The sequence below is a fragment of the Lipophrys pholis genome (assembly GCF_963383615.2).
Source record: "Lipophrys pholis genome assembly, chromosome: 14".
Lineage (NCBI taxonomy): Eukaryota > Metazoa > Chordata > Actinopteri > Blenniiformes > Blenniidae > Lipophrys > Lipophrys pholis.
In genome coordinates this window covers 26,296,356-26,309,140 of record NC_137633.1, presented here as the reverse complement: position 1 = coordinate 26,309,140, position 12,785 = coordinate 26,296,356, and the positions used below count along the sequence as shown (strand labels likewise).

The 12,785-nt window shown below is 45.5% G+C and overlaps 1 protein-coding gene across 3 annotated transcripts in view; it reads left to right on the top strand.

Annotated features, from left to right (window-relative positions):
- The first annotated feature begins 430 nt into the window (after nt 1-430).
- numb (NUMB endocytic adaptor protein) overlaps nt 431-12,785 on the top strand; it is a 50,638-nt gene continuing 38,283 nt past the window's right edge. For all 3 annotated transcript variants that reach the window (XM_080480840.1, XM_080480839.1, XM_080480838.1), the window contains exon 1: nt 431-640. The gene's annotated coding sequence lies outside the window, so the exon portion shown is untranslated. The remainder of the gene's footprint in view (nt 641-12,785) is intronic.

Sequence of the window (12,785 nt, the reverse complement as noted above, 5' to 3'; positions counted from 1 at the left end):
TACAGTGATGGAGCTTGACGTTTTTCTCTCCATCCTGACTGTCTTCAGCTTCTCCACAAGCTGTTGTGGAATGATAGTATTAAAGCCAGAGCTGAAGTCAAGGAAGAGCCTCCGAGGATATCCGAGGATAGCCGAGCCGCTCAGAAGCTCTCAGAGCCGCTCATAGCTGCTCCGAAGTGTTCCGAACAGTTCCGAGGAGTTCCGAGGATAGCGGAGCCGTGCCGAGGTTTTCCGAGGATATCCGAGCCGCTCCATCGCTTCTCCGAAGCGTCCCGAACAGTTCCGAGGATATCCGAGCTGCCCCGCGGTGTCCCGAACAGTTCCGAGGATATCCGAGCTGCCCCGCGGTGTTCCGAACAGTTCCGAGGATATCCGAGCTGCCCCGCGGTGTTCCGAACAGTTCCGAGGAGTTCCGAGGCGGTCCGTTGCTAAGGAGGAAGTTTGGTGAGACTCGAGCGGCCATTCAGCGGCGCTCGGTGAAGGGGTGAAGCGGTGAAGGGGTGAAGCGGTGAAGCGGGTGGACTTCCAGGCTCTTCGCCGACTCTTGACTCTTTCTGTGGAATTTGAATTATTTGGCCGCGGCTCGTGACACACAGGCGGCCGCAGCAGCGGGGCACCTTGAGGTGGCAGCGGTGGTCAGGTAGGTGTGGACGGTGTAAACAGGGTGAACGGTATAAATGATATAAGCGGTATAAACAGTATACACGTTATGGACAGTGTAAACAGTGTAAACAGTGTCTCGTGTGTTCAGAGGAAACAGCAGCTGTTAGCTGCGGCTAGCGGCACTAGCTTGTGTCGGATGCGGATCACGCAGCTTCTTGAGCTCCCCTTCGCTCCTCCGGGGTTCTGGTCTAGACCCTGGACCACCACTAAACCCTCCTGAGGAGGAGGGAGCCCCCCTCCCGGGTCTCTAGCAACCCCCGCGGTGGACAGGCTGGTTTTTGTCGAAGCTAAGCTCCAGAGCTAACGGCAGGTCGCAGCTACCTGGAGAACTTTAGTGGCTGGACCTTACTCTGATAACTAACCAAGTCACTAACTAACTAAGCAACCAGATGACTTAACATCTCTCTAACCATATGACTAACCAGATAACTAAACATCTAACTCACCAGGTAACTAACTAACCTTCCAAATAACTAAGCAGCTAACTAAATAACTAACCAACCATCTAACCAGGTGAGACCTCAACATTAACAAGGTGAACCAGCAGATTGACCAGGGTAGCCAGTAGGTGAACCCGCAGGTTAACTTGCAGGTGAACCAGGAGATTAATCCAGTGAACCATCAGGTAACCAGGTGAACCCCTGTGAACTAGCAGGTGAATCACCAGATTAACCAGCATGTGAACCAGGTGAACCTCGACCTGTCTCAGGCTGTGTCTGTGGTAGAAATTCACTCGGGGTGTGAACGTCTCTGTTCGTGTTCCAACATGGAGACGTGGTTGGAAAGGGAATAAATTAAACCGAGTCAGTCTGAACGAGCACCGTGTGTCCGGGATCATCTTGTATGGTCATGGAGGGGTCTAGGCCAGTTTATATGCGACAGACTGCTCTGTTATGCCTGATCAGATCAACATCAGAGGTCAGATTACCTGGTCAAAGATAGCTGCATGACAGGTTGTGCAATGGCCACAGAGCAGCACCCATGAAGCTGAAACACCAGGTCAGGGTTAAGTCATGGTCAGGTTTGGTTGTGTTGGGTTGGCTTGGGTTACGTCAGGGTTGGGTTGGGTCAGTTCAAGGTTGGATTGTGGTTGGGTGTATGTAACTCACCCCTTTGATTCTCCCGTCAGACATTCAGGTCATCACTGCTAGTTAATGAGGTTTGTCACTGCAGGATTATTTGGTTCAGGCTGTGAGCTGCAACAACATGAAGCTCATGAATGGCGGAGCAGCACTGAACCCAGGAAACAGTCGGCCTGTTTCCATCAGTGATACGAGCTGGTTGGAACGCCTCCCGTTCACCACCATGCCACAGGAGGTTTGATGTTGTGTGTTGGAATAGCAGGGATGGAAGGTGAACTTGTTGAATTGCTCCTGAACAAGTAGTGGCTGTACTGCAGTTGTGTGCTGCAGCGGACGTGTTCCTCATTTGTGGGAAAGTTGTTAATTGATATCTGTTAAGTTTGCAGCTCATAATTAAGTTAACCTAAACTGTCCACTTGAGTTTTTCCTATTGGACGATGTATGTCACCGATACTCGTCCTCCAATGTATGACTGAACCCACAGGAGTATTCGTAGGAGCAGAAAGCCGTTTTGCCCTCAGTTTGTCGGTAAATCAAAGCTGTGGAGAATGAGGGAGTCGAGGTTGGCTTTCTGCCAAACCCTCTGCCAGAGTGTCAGCTGATTGAGAGAGGAGGAGGAGGAGGAAACAAAGCTTTCTGACTCGTGCTCACCGCATCTCCCTTCTCAAGGCCTTCTCTTGGCAGCAGGTGATGCAGTGCAGGTAGATGGACTTCCTGTGTAATGACTTCACTTTGGTTCCCTGATCGCAGAGACAGTCGCACTTCGTCTGGCTCATGTTGACGTCGGTAAAGGCTCATCTGTCTCTGAAGGAGTCGTGAACCTGTGGTGTTTATCCATCAGACGTGTTCTTACTTTTTGTGTGTTTTCATGTCTTCATCCTTATCTTCTGCTTCTCCTCCTCAGTTCTCACTACAAGTGTCGGAATGGTAGGACAGAACGCTCCGATGTTTACGTTCTCAGTCTGACCTGTGTGGGAATGTGAGATTAAGGGGATGTAAACTCAGAGAATCTGCTTCTCCTCCAAGTGGAAATGTGTTTTTCATTTCATTTCAAGGCGAGTGTACTTCAAATATGTGTGAATGTTTGTGAGACTGGTTTTGCTAGAAAATCCACAGGATAGAAATCAGAGGTGGGAGAGACGTGTTGTTTGATAGAACACTTCCAAAAACACAAAGACACTTATAGTTTACTGCAAGTCGCATCAAAATCGCAGTAATTGAGACAGTGATTGCATATCGCATGTTATGGTACAGTGCTGAATAGAAAGCATTAAAGTAATCCGTTATTCTGCAGTGGGTACTGTGGATGGAGTGGGCAGACTCTGATCAACTATGGTACGGTGATGACACCACGTTGACGTGGCTCCTGACGGAGAAACTGTCGCTCTGGAGAAGAATGGCAGAAGGTACCAATGGCTGTTTTTCACTTCATGGTGATTCATGTCAGCCTCCAGCTTGTAGAAGAAATCTGTGTGTTATGAAATCCACTGCTGATAAATCCAACTGCTCAGGATTTATCAGGAAGGACAGTCAGCGTAAAACAAAGCAGACCCTGGACTGGAGCAGCGGCGGTGCTGTGTGTTTGAAGATGTGGGTGGAGCTTCCAGAACAGCCCATAATGCTGTTCTTAGGAAGAGTTCCCCCAGTACGCTTTCGAGGACGGTTGCTTTTACACCATTCTTACATTACTGCACTGAGTTTGACTGTTGGCCGTTGGTCTCAGAGAATAGATGTATTTTGTAGATTCAGTGTGACGCACTATGACACTTTGGATGAATTTTTTCGTGAAGTTTTCTGTCCTGATTTATCTCTTTTCTCCCGTTTCGTGGACCTTTCTCCATTCCTCTTAAAGCACCAACTGCTGTGGCGCATGTGACACTAAACAAGTGTCTGTTGACTGTTTCCCCTGCTGTGCTGGTAGATTACAGCCACAGCCGCTCATTACTGCCACCCTGTGGAAGCTGCTAGAACAGATTGGTTGAAGTTTTGAAAAAACGGGCCACTTAGTGTAAAAAATGTTATTAACTAACTAATCGATGACAAGTAATTGATTTGAATGGACTACACTGATTAGTTGCTTCAGCCCTAATGTGAGGGTTGTGGTGACTGGCTTATTGGTGCAGTGGGTTGTCTTCCTTTTTTTTTTTTTTTTTTTTCAGTGGGTTGGCTTCCAATCTCAGTGTTGGTGGTTCAATTCCTAATCTCACTCTGTCCTAATGTCAAAATGTCCTTGATCAAGACACTGAACCCCACATTGCTCCCAGTGGAGGCCGAGCATCCTGCATAGCAGCTGTTACTGTGTGAGTGAGTGAGCACCTGAGTGAGTGAGCGACCACCTGAGTGAGTGAGCGCGCAGTGAGAACTGGCCCGTCCATTCTCCCCAGTGAACCAAACTCAGAACCCAGAACAGAGAAGGTTCCACCTCAGACTTGAGGCATGGCAGCACTCTGAAATGCAGAGGAACGGACGTGTGAAATCGGTTACTGTAGACGAGATGAAAACTATCTCCAGACTGAGGCCTCAGGGTGTCGGTGTTATTGTGAGCCTCATTGAAAGGCGGGTTCTTGGTCAGATCTATTTGGGACCGGGTCCAGCAGAGATACGCTGAGAGGATTCAACTGGAGGGTTGGTTTAAGAACCACGATCTCAAATGTGCAGCTGACCCCATTTCAACACACAGAGCCCAAAATAGGCTGTTGATCTGAACCTGCAGTGTTGTCTGCTGTCACACAGGAAGCTGTTGTTGGCTCCGAGCTTTTCACACAAACCAGGACTGGAAACAGTGAGAAAATCATCTTTGATCATATTTCCATGGCTCACAGGTTCAATCAGCAGACACGGCAGCTCATTACTTTGGTTGATATATTGTAGTTGATGTTACCATGAAGACACCAGATCTCATTTTATTCCTGCTGTAGCCAAGCATACATCCGTTTAAGTTCATATTCTGAGACCAGCAACATCTCGATGGACAAAACTAATAAAAGCCCATACTTGAGTCTCTTACGTGACCTTTAATTTCTTTGTACAAAAAACCCATGAGTTCAGCAAAAAGAGGGGAACACTACCACAAGAAATGTGACTATTAATTGTAGAAAATGACTAATACTGAAGCTACCATGAACTATAAATCATAATATTCCTCTGCTATCAGAGTAATGGTTTCTCACCGTACAGATAATACAAGCTGAAGGTGGATTTTCTTTGTTTACTGTCATGGTATTTGAATGTAAGTGTTCACCCTCTCATCGATACCGTCAGAGAGCAGGTAACGATGGAAGATGTGAATTGATTTGTGACGGAGGAGTCAATCGACCAGGCAGCCAGGTGAAAGTGATTGGTGTTTAATTTGGACTCTGGTTTTACAGGAAAAGCAGCATATTAACTAGATAATCTTCCTTCAGACTGAAGGAATAAAGGCTTTAGAGTCATGTGACTGCTTTTCAAGTCATGTTTCATGTGTGGTTGGTTCTTGCAGTGCTGTCCCATGTTGTGCTGTGTTTCTATGTGTAGGTTGGGCTACATTGGGATTATTTTAGAATGGAAACACTTCAGGTGAGGTGCTGTATGGTGTTTTCAAGCTTTGAACGCAGCCTGCAGGACACTACCTTCAGCTCTTAATTAGGTCCAAGGGGCATTAAGCTCTCCGTTCTGCCCCGGCTGTTTAAACTGCAGATTAGCTGCTGGGAGGGCTGGGCTGCGTCACTGTATGCGAGGAGTTGCCTTTCAGGTTTGTGTGTGTGTTTCCTTCCTACTGTGGACATGGTGGAGCTCAGGGACTCCTTTTGTCTCTGTGGCCCAGCCTGCAGTGTCACCTGAGCCTGACGGCGGGAACAGCTCATGCTTTATTCAGCCCTCTGATCTCTGCTTTAATTACCAGTGACCGCTGGTGGTTTCTCACAGAGGGAGAACGCCACACCAGCCACCAGCGTGCTGGACGTAGGCTGCGTTTGTCTGAGGTGCCTGAGACGTCCATTAAGGAAACCAAAAACCAGCAGAAGTGGTTTAAACTAATCAACAGCAGTACACATTGACACTGAATAAGGTACAGAAAGTCCACTTTCCTTCAACATTTACTGTCAATGATATATTTTTGGATGTATATTGAGGTTGGCTTTACAAACACTTCAATAACCTAAACCTCCATGTGGTGGTGTAATTTGCAGTTGCATTTGTAGTCGGACATGAAACATGGAAGTGTGTTACACAAAATCAAGTCATGCTATTGGCCCTCCTGAACCACATTCGCACATCACTCTTCTCACTTCCTGTGGGTGCTGAGCTCCGAGTGATTGATGTAATGGCTGTTTGTCTCAGGGTTCACCACCGTGTGTCTGGGTTTCTACCCAGTCTCTCCTTGTGATGTTGTTGTGTGGGTGTTCTGCCTCCATCCAGTGCCGGTGGGTTTCCTCTGTAGTATCGTCAGTGCCTCTCTTGGCCCTCGCTACTGTCGTCACCCTGGATGTGTATCAGTGTTTCTGTGGCACCAGTTTCCTGGTAACGGCGGTGGAGTTGCTCTATGATGCAGTGATAAGAAGAGTGTGACCTAACCAAGTATTCAGAGCAGGTTCCACGTGTAAGAAAGACACCAGGCATTCCTGTCCTCCTGGTAGCAATGTCACCGAAAGATCCTAACACACACTTTAAACACTAATTTTCTGGCGTTTTGCACACTCCGGTTTAGCAGTTTTTGCTGCTGTCATTGTGTTTTTCCTGATTGTTTTTGAAAGTGCTTTACTGCATCTGACAGGAATTCCCTTCAAACCCCGCGAGTTCTGTCGCCTCAGCACAACCGGTGGTGTTCAGGAATTCACTGACACCAGGACTGACTGCGACTTTTAGGAGTTTAGTAAGCAGTCCTGGTGTGAGTGTATGGAAACTAAATAGCTCAGCTGATCAGAAAGCAAAGTCGTGCAGTGTTCGGTCCATGAAATGCATTTCTGTGTGTTGTGATGGTTTAATGGCTGACAACACGGGTGCATTTCTGTGCTGCACATCAAGTGTCTTACAGTGTGAATACTGCACATATTATTGCAAGTATCGCTTAAAGGTGATATGATCCATATTTCCTGTTGAGACAGGATTGCTTCCCACTGTGCAGCCCTCCTTCATAAAACCATTGTAATCATTTTAAACTCTCATCTATTGAATGTTTGCACTATACTTGTGACATAACTGATGACTGTGCGTTTACTGTGTGTCACTTGTACCATTTGTTTTGTTCAGTGTCACGAAAAGGTTTGCACAAAGGTCTCTTGATACCCGGACAAATAAGTTATTGAAGTCTCATGAGGTTCAGCACTGTTGTCAACATCTGTTTTAAAGCAGTGTAAAAGATTAACAGAGATCATTCCATTATATTCTTTATATATTTTTATAGGCTGATAGATCAGCTGTCCTTGTAGACCTTTGAGAACAGACTGGACTGGTGGTCCATGGAAAGACTCTTCTAGCGCCTCTCTGTATTTCACTGCCACTGCTTGTTGTGTAACGGCAGCGATCCTGAACCAAAGTCCACTGGCGGTCGTTTTCCTGTTAGATAAGTGTACGGCGTGCGGAGGCATGAGAGTACGTGATGAGGCGCTCCAGTTGGATGTTGTAATTACTAATTGAGTTGTATTCTAATTGCATAAGAGTTATTGTAGTGGTCAGATGGACAGCGTGAGGTTGACAGTGGCGGTAGAAGCACGGTGGATAATGAGCGTTCCTCAGTGCCAGACCGATTTCAGTGTCCATCATCTTCTGGAGGTCTGGCTTTGTTTCAAAATCACTGCAGGTTTTTGGTGGATGTTTGTGCTGTAGTGGAGTGTGTTGCTGAGGGAACCGGTCGGTCTGGTACGCAGTGAGGTTATCAGTGATCAGGAACCGGTTTCCTGTGTGTTGCGTCACAGCAGCTCGTCCCTCCTGGAGCTCTGCAGCGTTTTGTGGAGCTCACGCTCCCGAGGGCCGCTGCCTGGCCGGCGTGTGCAGGAGCGCCGGTCCACCCTGGTATCAGGGCAAACGTGCAGGTAGCCAGCAGTGTTGGTCAAGCTACTTGGAAATAGTATTTAGTTACTCATTACTTCCCTGAGCAAGTAAAACAGTTATTTTACCGATTTGTTTACCGACTAGTTACTTTAGTTACTTTCAATTGCTTTTCAAAAACATGATGCACAGGGTTACTGACTGCTTTAAAGCAATAGACTTTCAGCCTCATTCTATTGGTTCTGCAGATTCCATCATATAAAACTGAATCAGATCAAATAAGGACGTCCCGATCACACTTTTTGGCCCCCGATCCCGATCCGATCTTTCAGAATTGAGTATCGGCCGATACCGGATACTTTCCCGATCCGATACTTACATTGCTATTGCAAATATACTCAATAGTCTATTTTTGGAGCAACTAAGGTGTCTGAAGCTAAAAGCACTATTGGCAGAAGCTTTGTTTAGCCAAAAATTATTGTAAAACTCACTTATTGAATTAAAGTTCTTCTCAGAATGACTTAAGAACTTAAACTTTATTCAGTCATAACAACAAAACACTCCAATTACACTCTGCAGTCTTGTATCTCTTATTTATGTTAACTTAAACAACTTCAACTGGATTTTGTGGCAAATACTTTTTTTTTTTTTTAAATGAATCAGTTTGACTAACATATAAACTATAAAAAACTACAACATAAACAGTATTCAGTAAAACCAATCAGAAGAACCCAATTCCACTTCAAAGTGTCTTTGGCTGGTTGTGTTGAAAATAAGTCCTAAAATAGTGCAAATACAATAATAAAAATGAATAAATCTTAAACATAAAAGCTCTTAGGCTCCAATGTAACTTCTTTGTGTATTAAATTTCAGTTTAACTTAAAGCAGTATGAGAGGTTTGACCTGAATTGTCACAAAACATTTATAATTTAAATGTGAACTATAAACACTTAATTCCACTTCAAAGTGGTAAAACCTGTTTGACAAAAGTATTCTGAACATAGTTCTCTATAAAACTTATTCAGAATACGATCTTTGTCCTCCCTGGCCTTCTCACAAAACACTTCAGTCCACAGCTCACTATGAACACGGCTCAACACGAGGCTTCAGGGCATGTAGTACACATGCCAGGCCTTTAGGGGCGCTGTGACTCACCAAACACAACAATAATGCAGAAGAAGACCGACCACATAGAAATTTAGAAGTAGACTCCTGCACAAAAACACATAAACCACTATATATAACTCTAGTTTTATAGGTCTATGGCCCCGCTCTGCCTGATTCTAGCTTCTGCAGCTCGACCGGAGCTTGTAGTCCGTGATTGTTGTGGTTATTAGGTGACGTTGCGGACCGCGGTGGGGGGAGGGGGGGGGGGGGGGGGGGGGGTTACGTCATCTTTTTTCCAAGGATGATCGTCTTTGCAGGGTTTTGAGAATTTACCCACTCTGGGACCCGTGTTAAAAAAAAATGTCTCCGGGCTCCTAAAACACCGCCTCATGATGATGATAGGCCAAAAACAGCTCGTTTAGGTTAACCGGTTTCCTGGTGTGGACTGAGCGTACTCCACCGCATGTTTACTTTTTAGATGTCTTATCAAATTAGTTGTGTTAAACGAAGCTCTGGTGCTCCACCTCTCGGGACTGTGGTAAGCAAATAGTACAACTGGCCGCTGGACTGGTTTCGTTGTCTGATTAACTGATTAACTGGTTTAATTTTTTTTTATTTGCCACAAAATCCAGGTGAAGTTGTTTAGGTTAACAAAAATAAGAGATACAAGACTGCAGAGTGTAATTGGGTTTTTGTTATTGTTATGACTGAATAAAGTTTAAATAAGTTCTTAAGTCATTCTGAGAAGAATTTTGATTCAATAATGAGTTTCACAATCATTTCTCGCTAAACAAAGCTTCTGCCAATAGTGCTTTTAGCTTCAGACATCTTAGTTGCTCTAAAAATAGACTATTGAGTATATTTGCAATAGCAATGTAAGTATCGGATCAGGAAAGTATCGGCCGATACTCAATTCTGAAAAATTGGATCGGGATCGGGGCCAAAAAGTGTGATCGGGACATCCCTATTTCCTGCATATAAAATAAAAAACCTTTGGTGTTTATACCCCTTCATTTGAATCGATGTACATAAAATACAGTAGGTGGGGATTGGGTGGAGGACCGGGGGTGAGGTGGGGTGACGGGGCTCATCCGAGGTTTTCTCACAGAGTTTCACTTCCTGTGCTGCTTTCTCGCTGCTTGCTCAGATTCCTATGGCTTTCTTCTGCACATCAGACGCTGAGGTTGTTGTCACCTTTTGCTGAGCGGAACTCAAAGTGTTGTTGGTATTCTGAGCATTAAACGCTGCAGCTCCTGAAGCCTGTACCGCGATGCTGGATTTTCTCTTTTTGAGATTAACTCTGGTTTTCCGTACTACTAGGCTCGCTCACATAGGATAAATCACCCGGGCAACTGATGCTGAAAGTGTAACCTGCTCCGGAGCAGGTTATGTTCTCTATAAACAGTCAGAGCTCCGCCTCCTGACCAATCAGAGCTTTTGGAAAACGCCCCGCCCATTCTTAAATGATGGTGATTGGTGTGTGGGTTCAGAGCTGAGCTGCAGAGGAGAGGACAGGAGAACGTATTTAGAACAATCTCTTTGACATAATAAAATAAATCCTGGTCTCTGAGGCTCTGAAGGATGTTTTTGTTCTTGACTTGTTCCAGGTCTGTTTATCTCCACGAGGGTTGATCTGGAATAATGAGGTTATTGATCACACCTGACAGAACTGCAGAAACATGAATTTATGGAAGCAGAACTTCTCCTGTCGTCACGGTGATGAATTAATATTCCAACACGAAGCACACTCACACGGAGGAAACTTAGCCCAAGAACAAGTCAATGTAAAATGTAAAGTAAAGGAAGAGCAGTGAGGAAGCTCTGCCCGGAACCTTTCTGCTGGAATAAAGTGAAAATGAGTCCGTTTCTATTGTCCCATGAATTAATCTGATTTAATCTCACCAAGTCAGCATGAACAAGTCAGGAATGTTCTGGCTTTGGGTGCAGCAGCAGTGTTGCTTTTAGCTGCTGGATGTGTTTGAATTCTTCATAATCTCAGAGAATAACTGCCCCCCTATGGTAAAGTCAGCTGCTCTGCAGGGTTTCTCCCTCTGTGATTGGTCACACGCTGCAAGCTCCGCCCCTTTCATGTGAACACGTAGTTCTGGGTTGAACCAGCAAGTTGATAACCTAAGCCCTGTTTCAGAAAGCGGGTTATGTTAAAATTCAGAGTAGGTTAGGGAAACTCTGAGTTTTCCATTCCAGAAAGAGAGGTAACCGAAACTCTGGATCAGTCACCATGGCAACAGACTCTCTAAACACAACCTGCTCGCTGGCAGGTTCACTATAAGAAATCTGGAGTTTCTACCCGTCTCCTCCCACACGAAGAAAGACGTTTGACATGGATTGTCCCTTTCTCCCGAATGTGATCGATATCGAAGCTCAACTGGTTCAAAATGCCTCGCGTCGGGAGAGACTCTTCTGACCAAGATTAGACGTCCTGTCTAATCTTGTCCTGTTTTCAGGGGAATATCTTTTCGAACGGTACCGTTTCTCGTCGGACAGCATTATTTACCTGGAGAAAATTCTCCGGCCATATATAACCAATTTCACACACCGCGGACGTGCGCTGACTTCACTCCAAATTCTATGCATTGCGTTACGTTTTTTTGCAAACTGTGTTTTTCTTTACAACATTGTGGATGCGGAGCACATTGGAAAGGCAACAGTGTGTAGAGCTGTGAGAAAGGTAACCCTCACTCTAAAACGGCTGTTACCCATGATGGGAATGTTTCCCGGACACAAACTGGTGAGAAATGTCAAAGAAGAAATCCACAGGATTGCAGGTAACTGATTGTGAATTCATATATTCTACTATTTGATATTATGATATACATTCTGCTGCAGCCCACAGGGTAAGAAGCTAAATTGGCTGTAATTTTGCAGGGCTTACAAATGTACTCTGGTGCATAGATGGGACACACATTCCTGTCACTGAACCTGCAGAAAATGAAGGCGACTACTTGAACAGAAAATCATTTCACAGCATCAATGTCCATGTTTATGACTTACCGTCTTAAAAATTATGGACATGAAAATATATACCTTACAATGCACTGTAACTCATGTCATTCTCTGCACTGTGAAGATTTCATGTGATGCAGACCACATCATCACAAATGTGGAAGCCAAATGGCCTGGCTCTGTCCATGATTGCAGAATCTTCCGGGAGTGTAGTCTGAGCAACAGATTTGCCCGTGGTAAGGAAGCTAAAACGTTGTACAAATGTTGTTTGTCTTCCTTCTATTTGCACTCAAATGTGTCCTCTATAATTACAGGAGACTTTAATGGCTATCTACTGGGGGATTGAGGCTATCCATGCCAGCCCACTCTGTTGACCCCTTACTCTGACCCCGAGCCAGGGCCCCAACAACGATTTAATATGGCCCACTGCAGGACTGGAGCCCGGCTTGAGATGACCTTCGGTATAGTGAAATCCCGGTTCCAGTGCCTGCGTAAGCTCAGGGTCACCCCAGAGAGGGCGTGTGGCGTAATTGTGGCATGTGTTGTTCTCCATGTTATTGCAACTATTAGAGGAGAGCAACACCCTGCCTTACAAATCAATGGCAGATAGAGAGATTTAGTTTTTCTTTTCATAAAAAGACACACGTGTATACTTGCATCTGACGTAGGCACTCGCGTCCTGGGGGTGGCAGGCGGTTCAGATGAGCTTCCTCCGGGGATGCTTTCAGCCACCGGTCGGTGACAATTTTGGCTCAGGGCCAGCTCCTCAGCCTCTGTCAGAGGTGGTGGAGGTGGCTCTCCACCCGTTTTTCTTCGCCGTGAGCCTGCATCAAGACCTCCAACTCAATCGGCGTAAAACAGCTTGATTTCTTTATTTCATTTAAGAATGGGCAGGTCATTTTCCAAGAGATCTGATGGCTCAGGAGGCGGAGCTTTGACCTCTTATCAAGAACATATCCTGCTCCAGAGCAGGTTAGACTTTCAGCGTCAGTTACCAGGTGATTT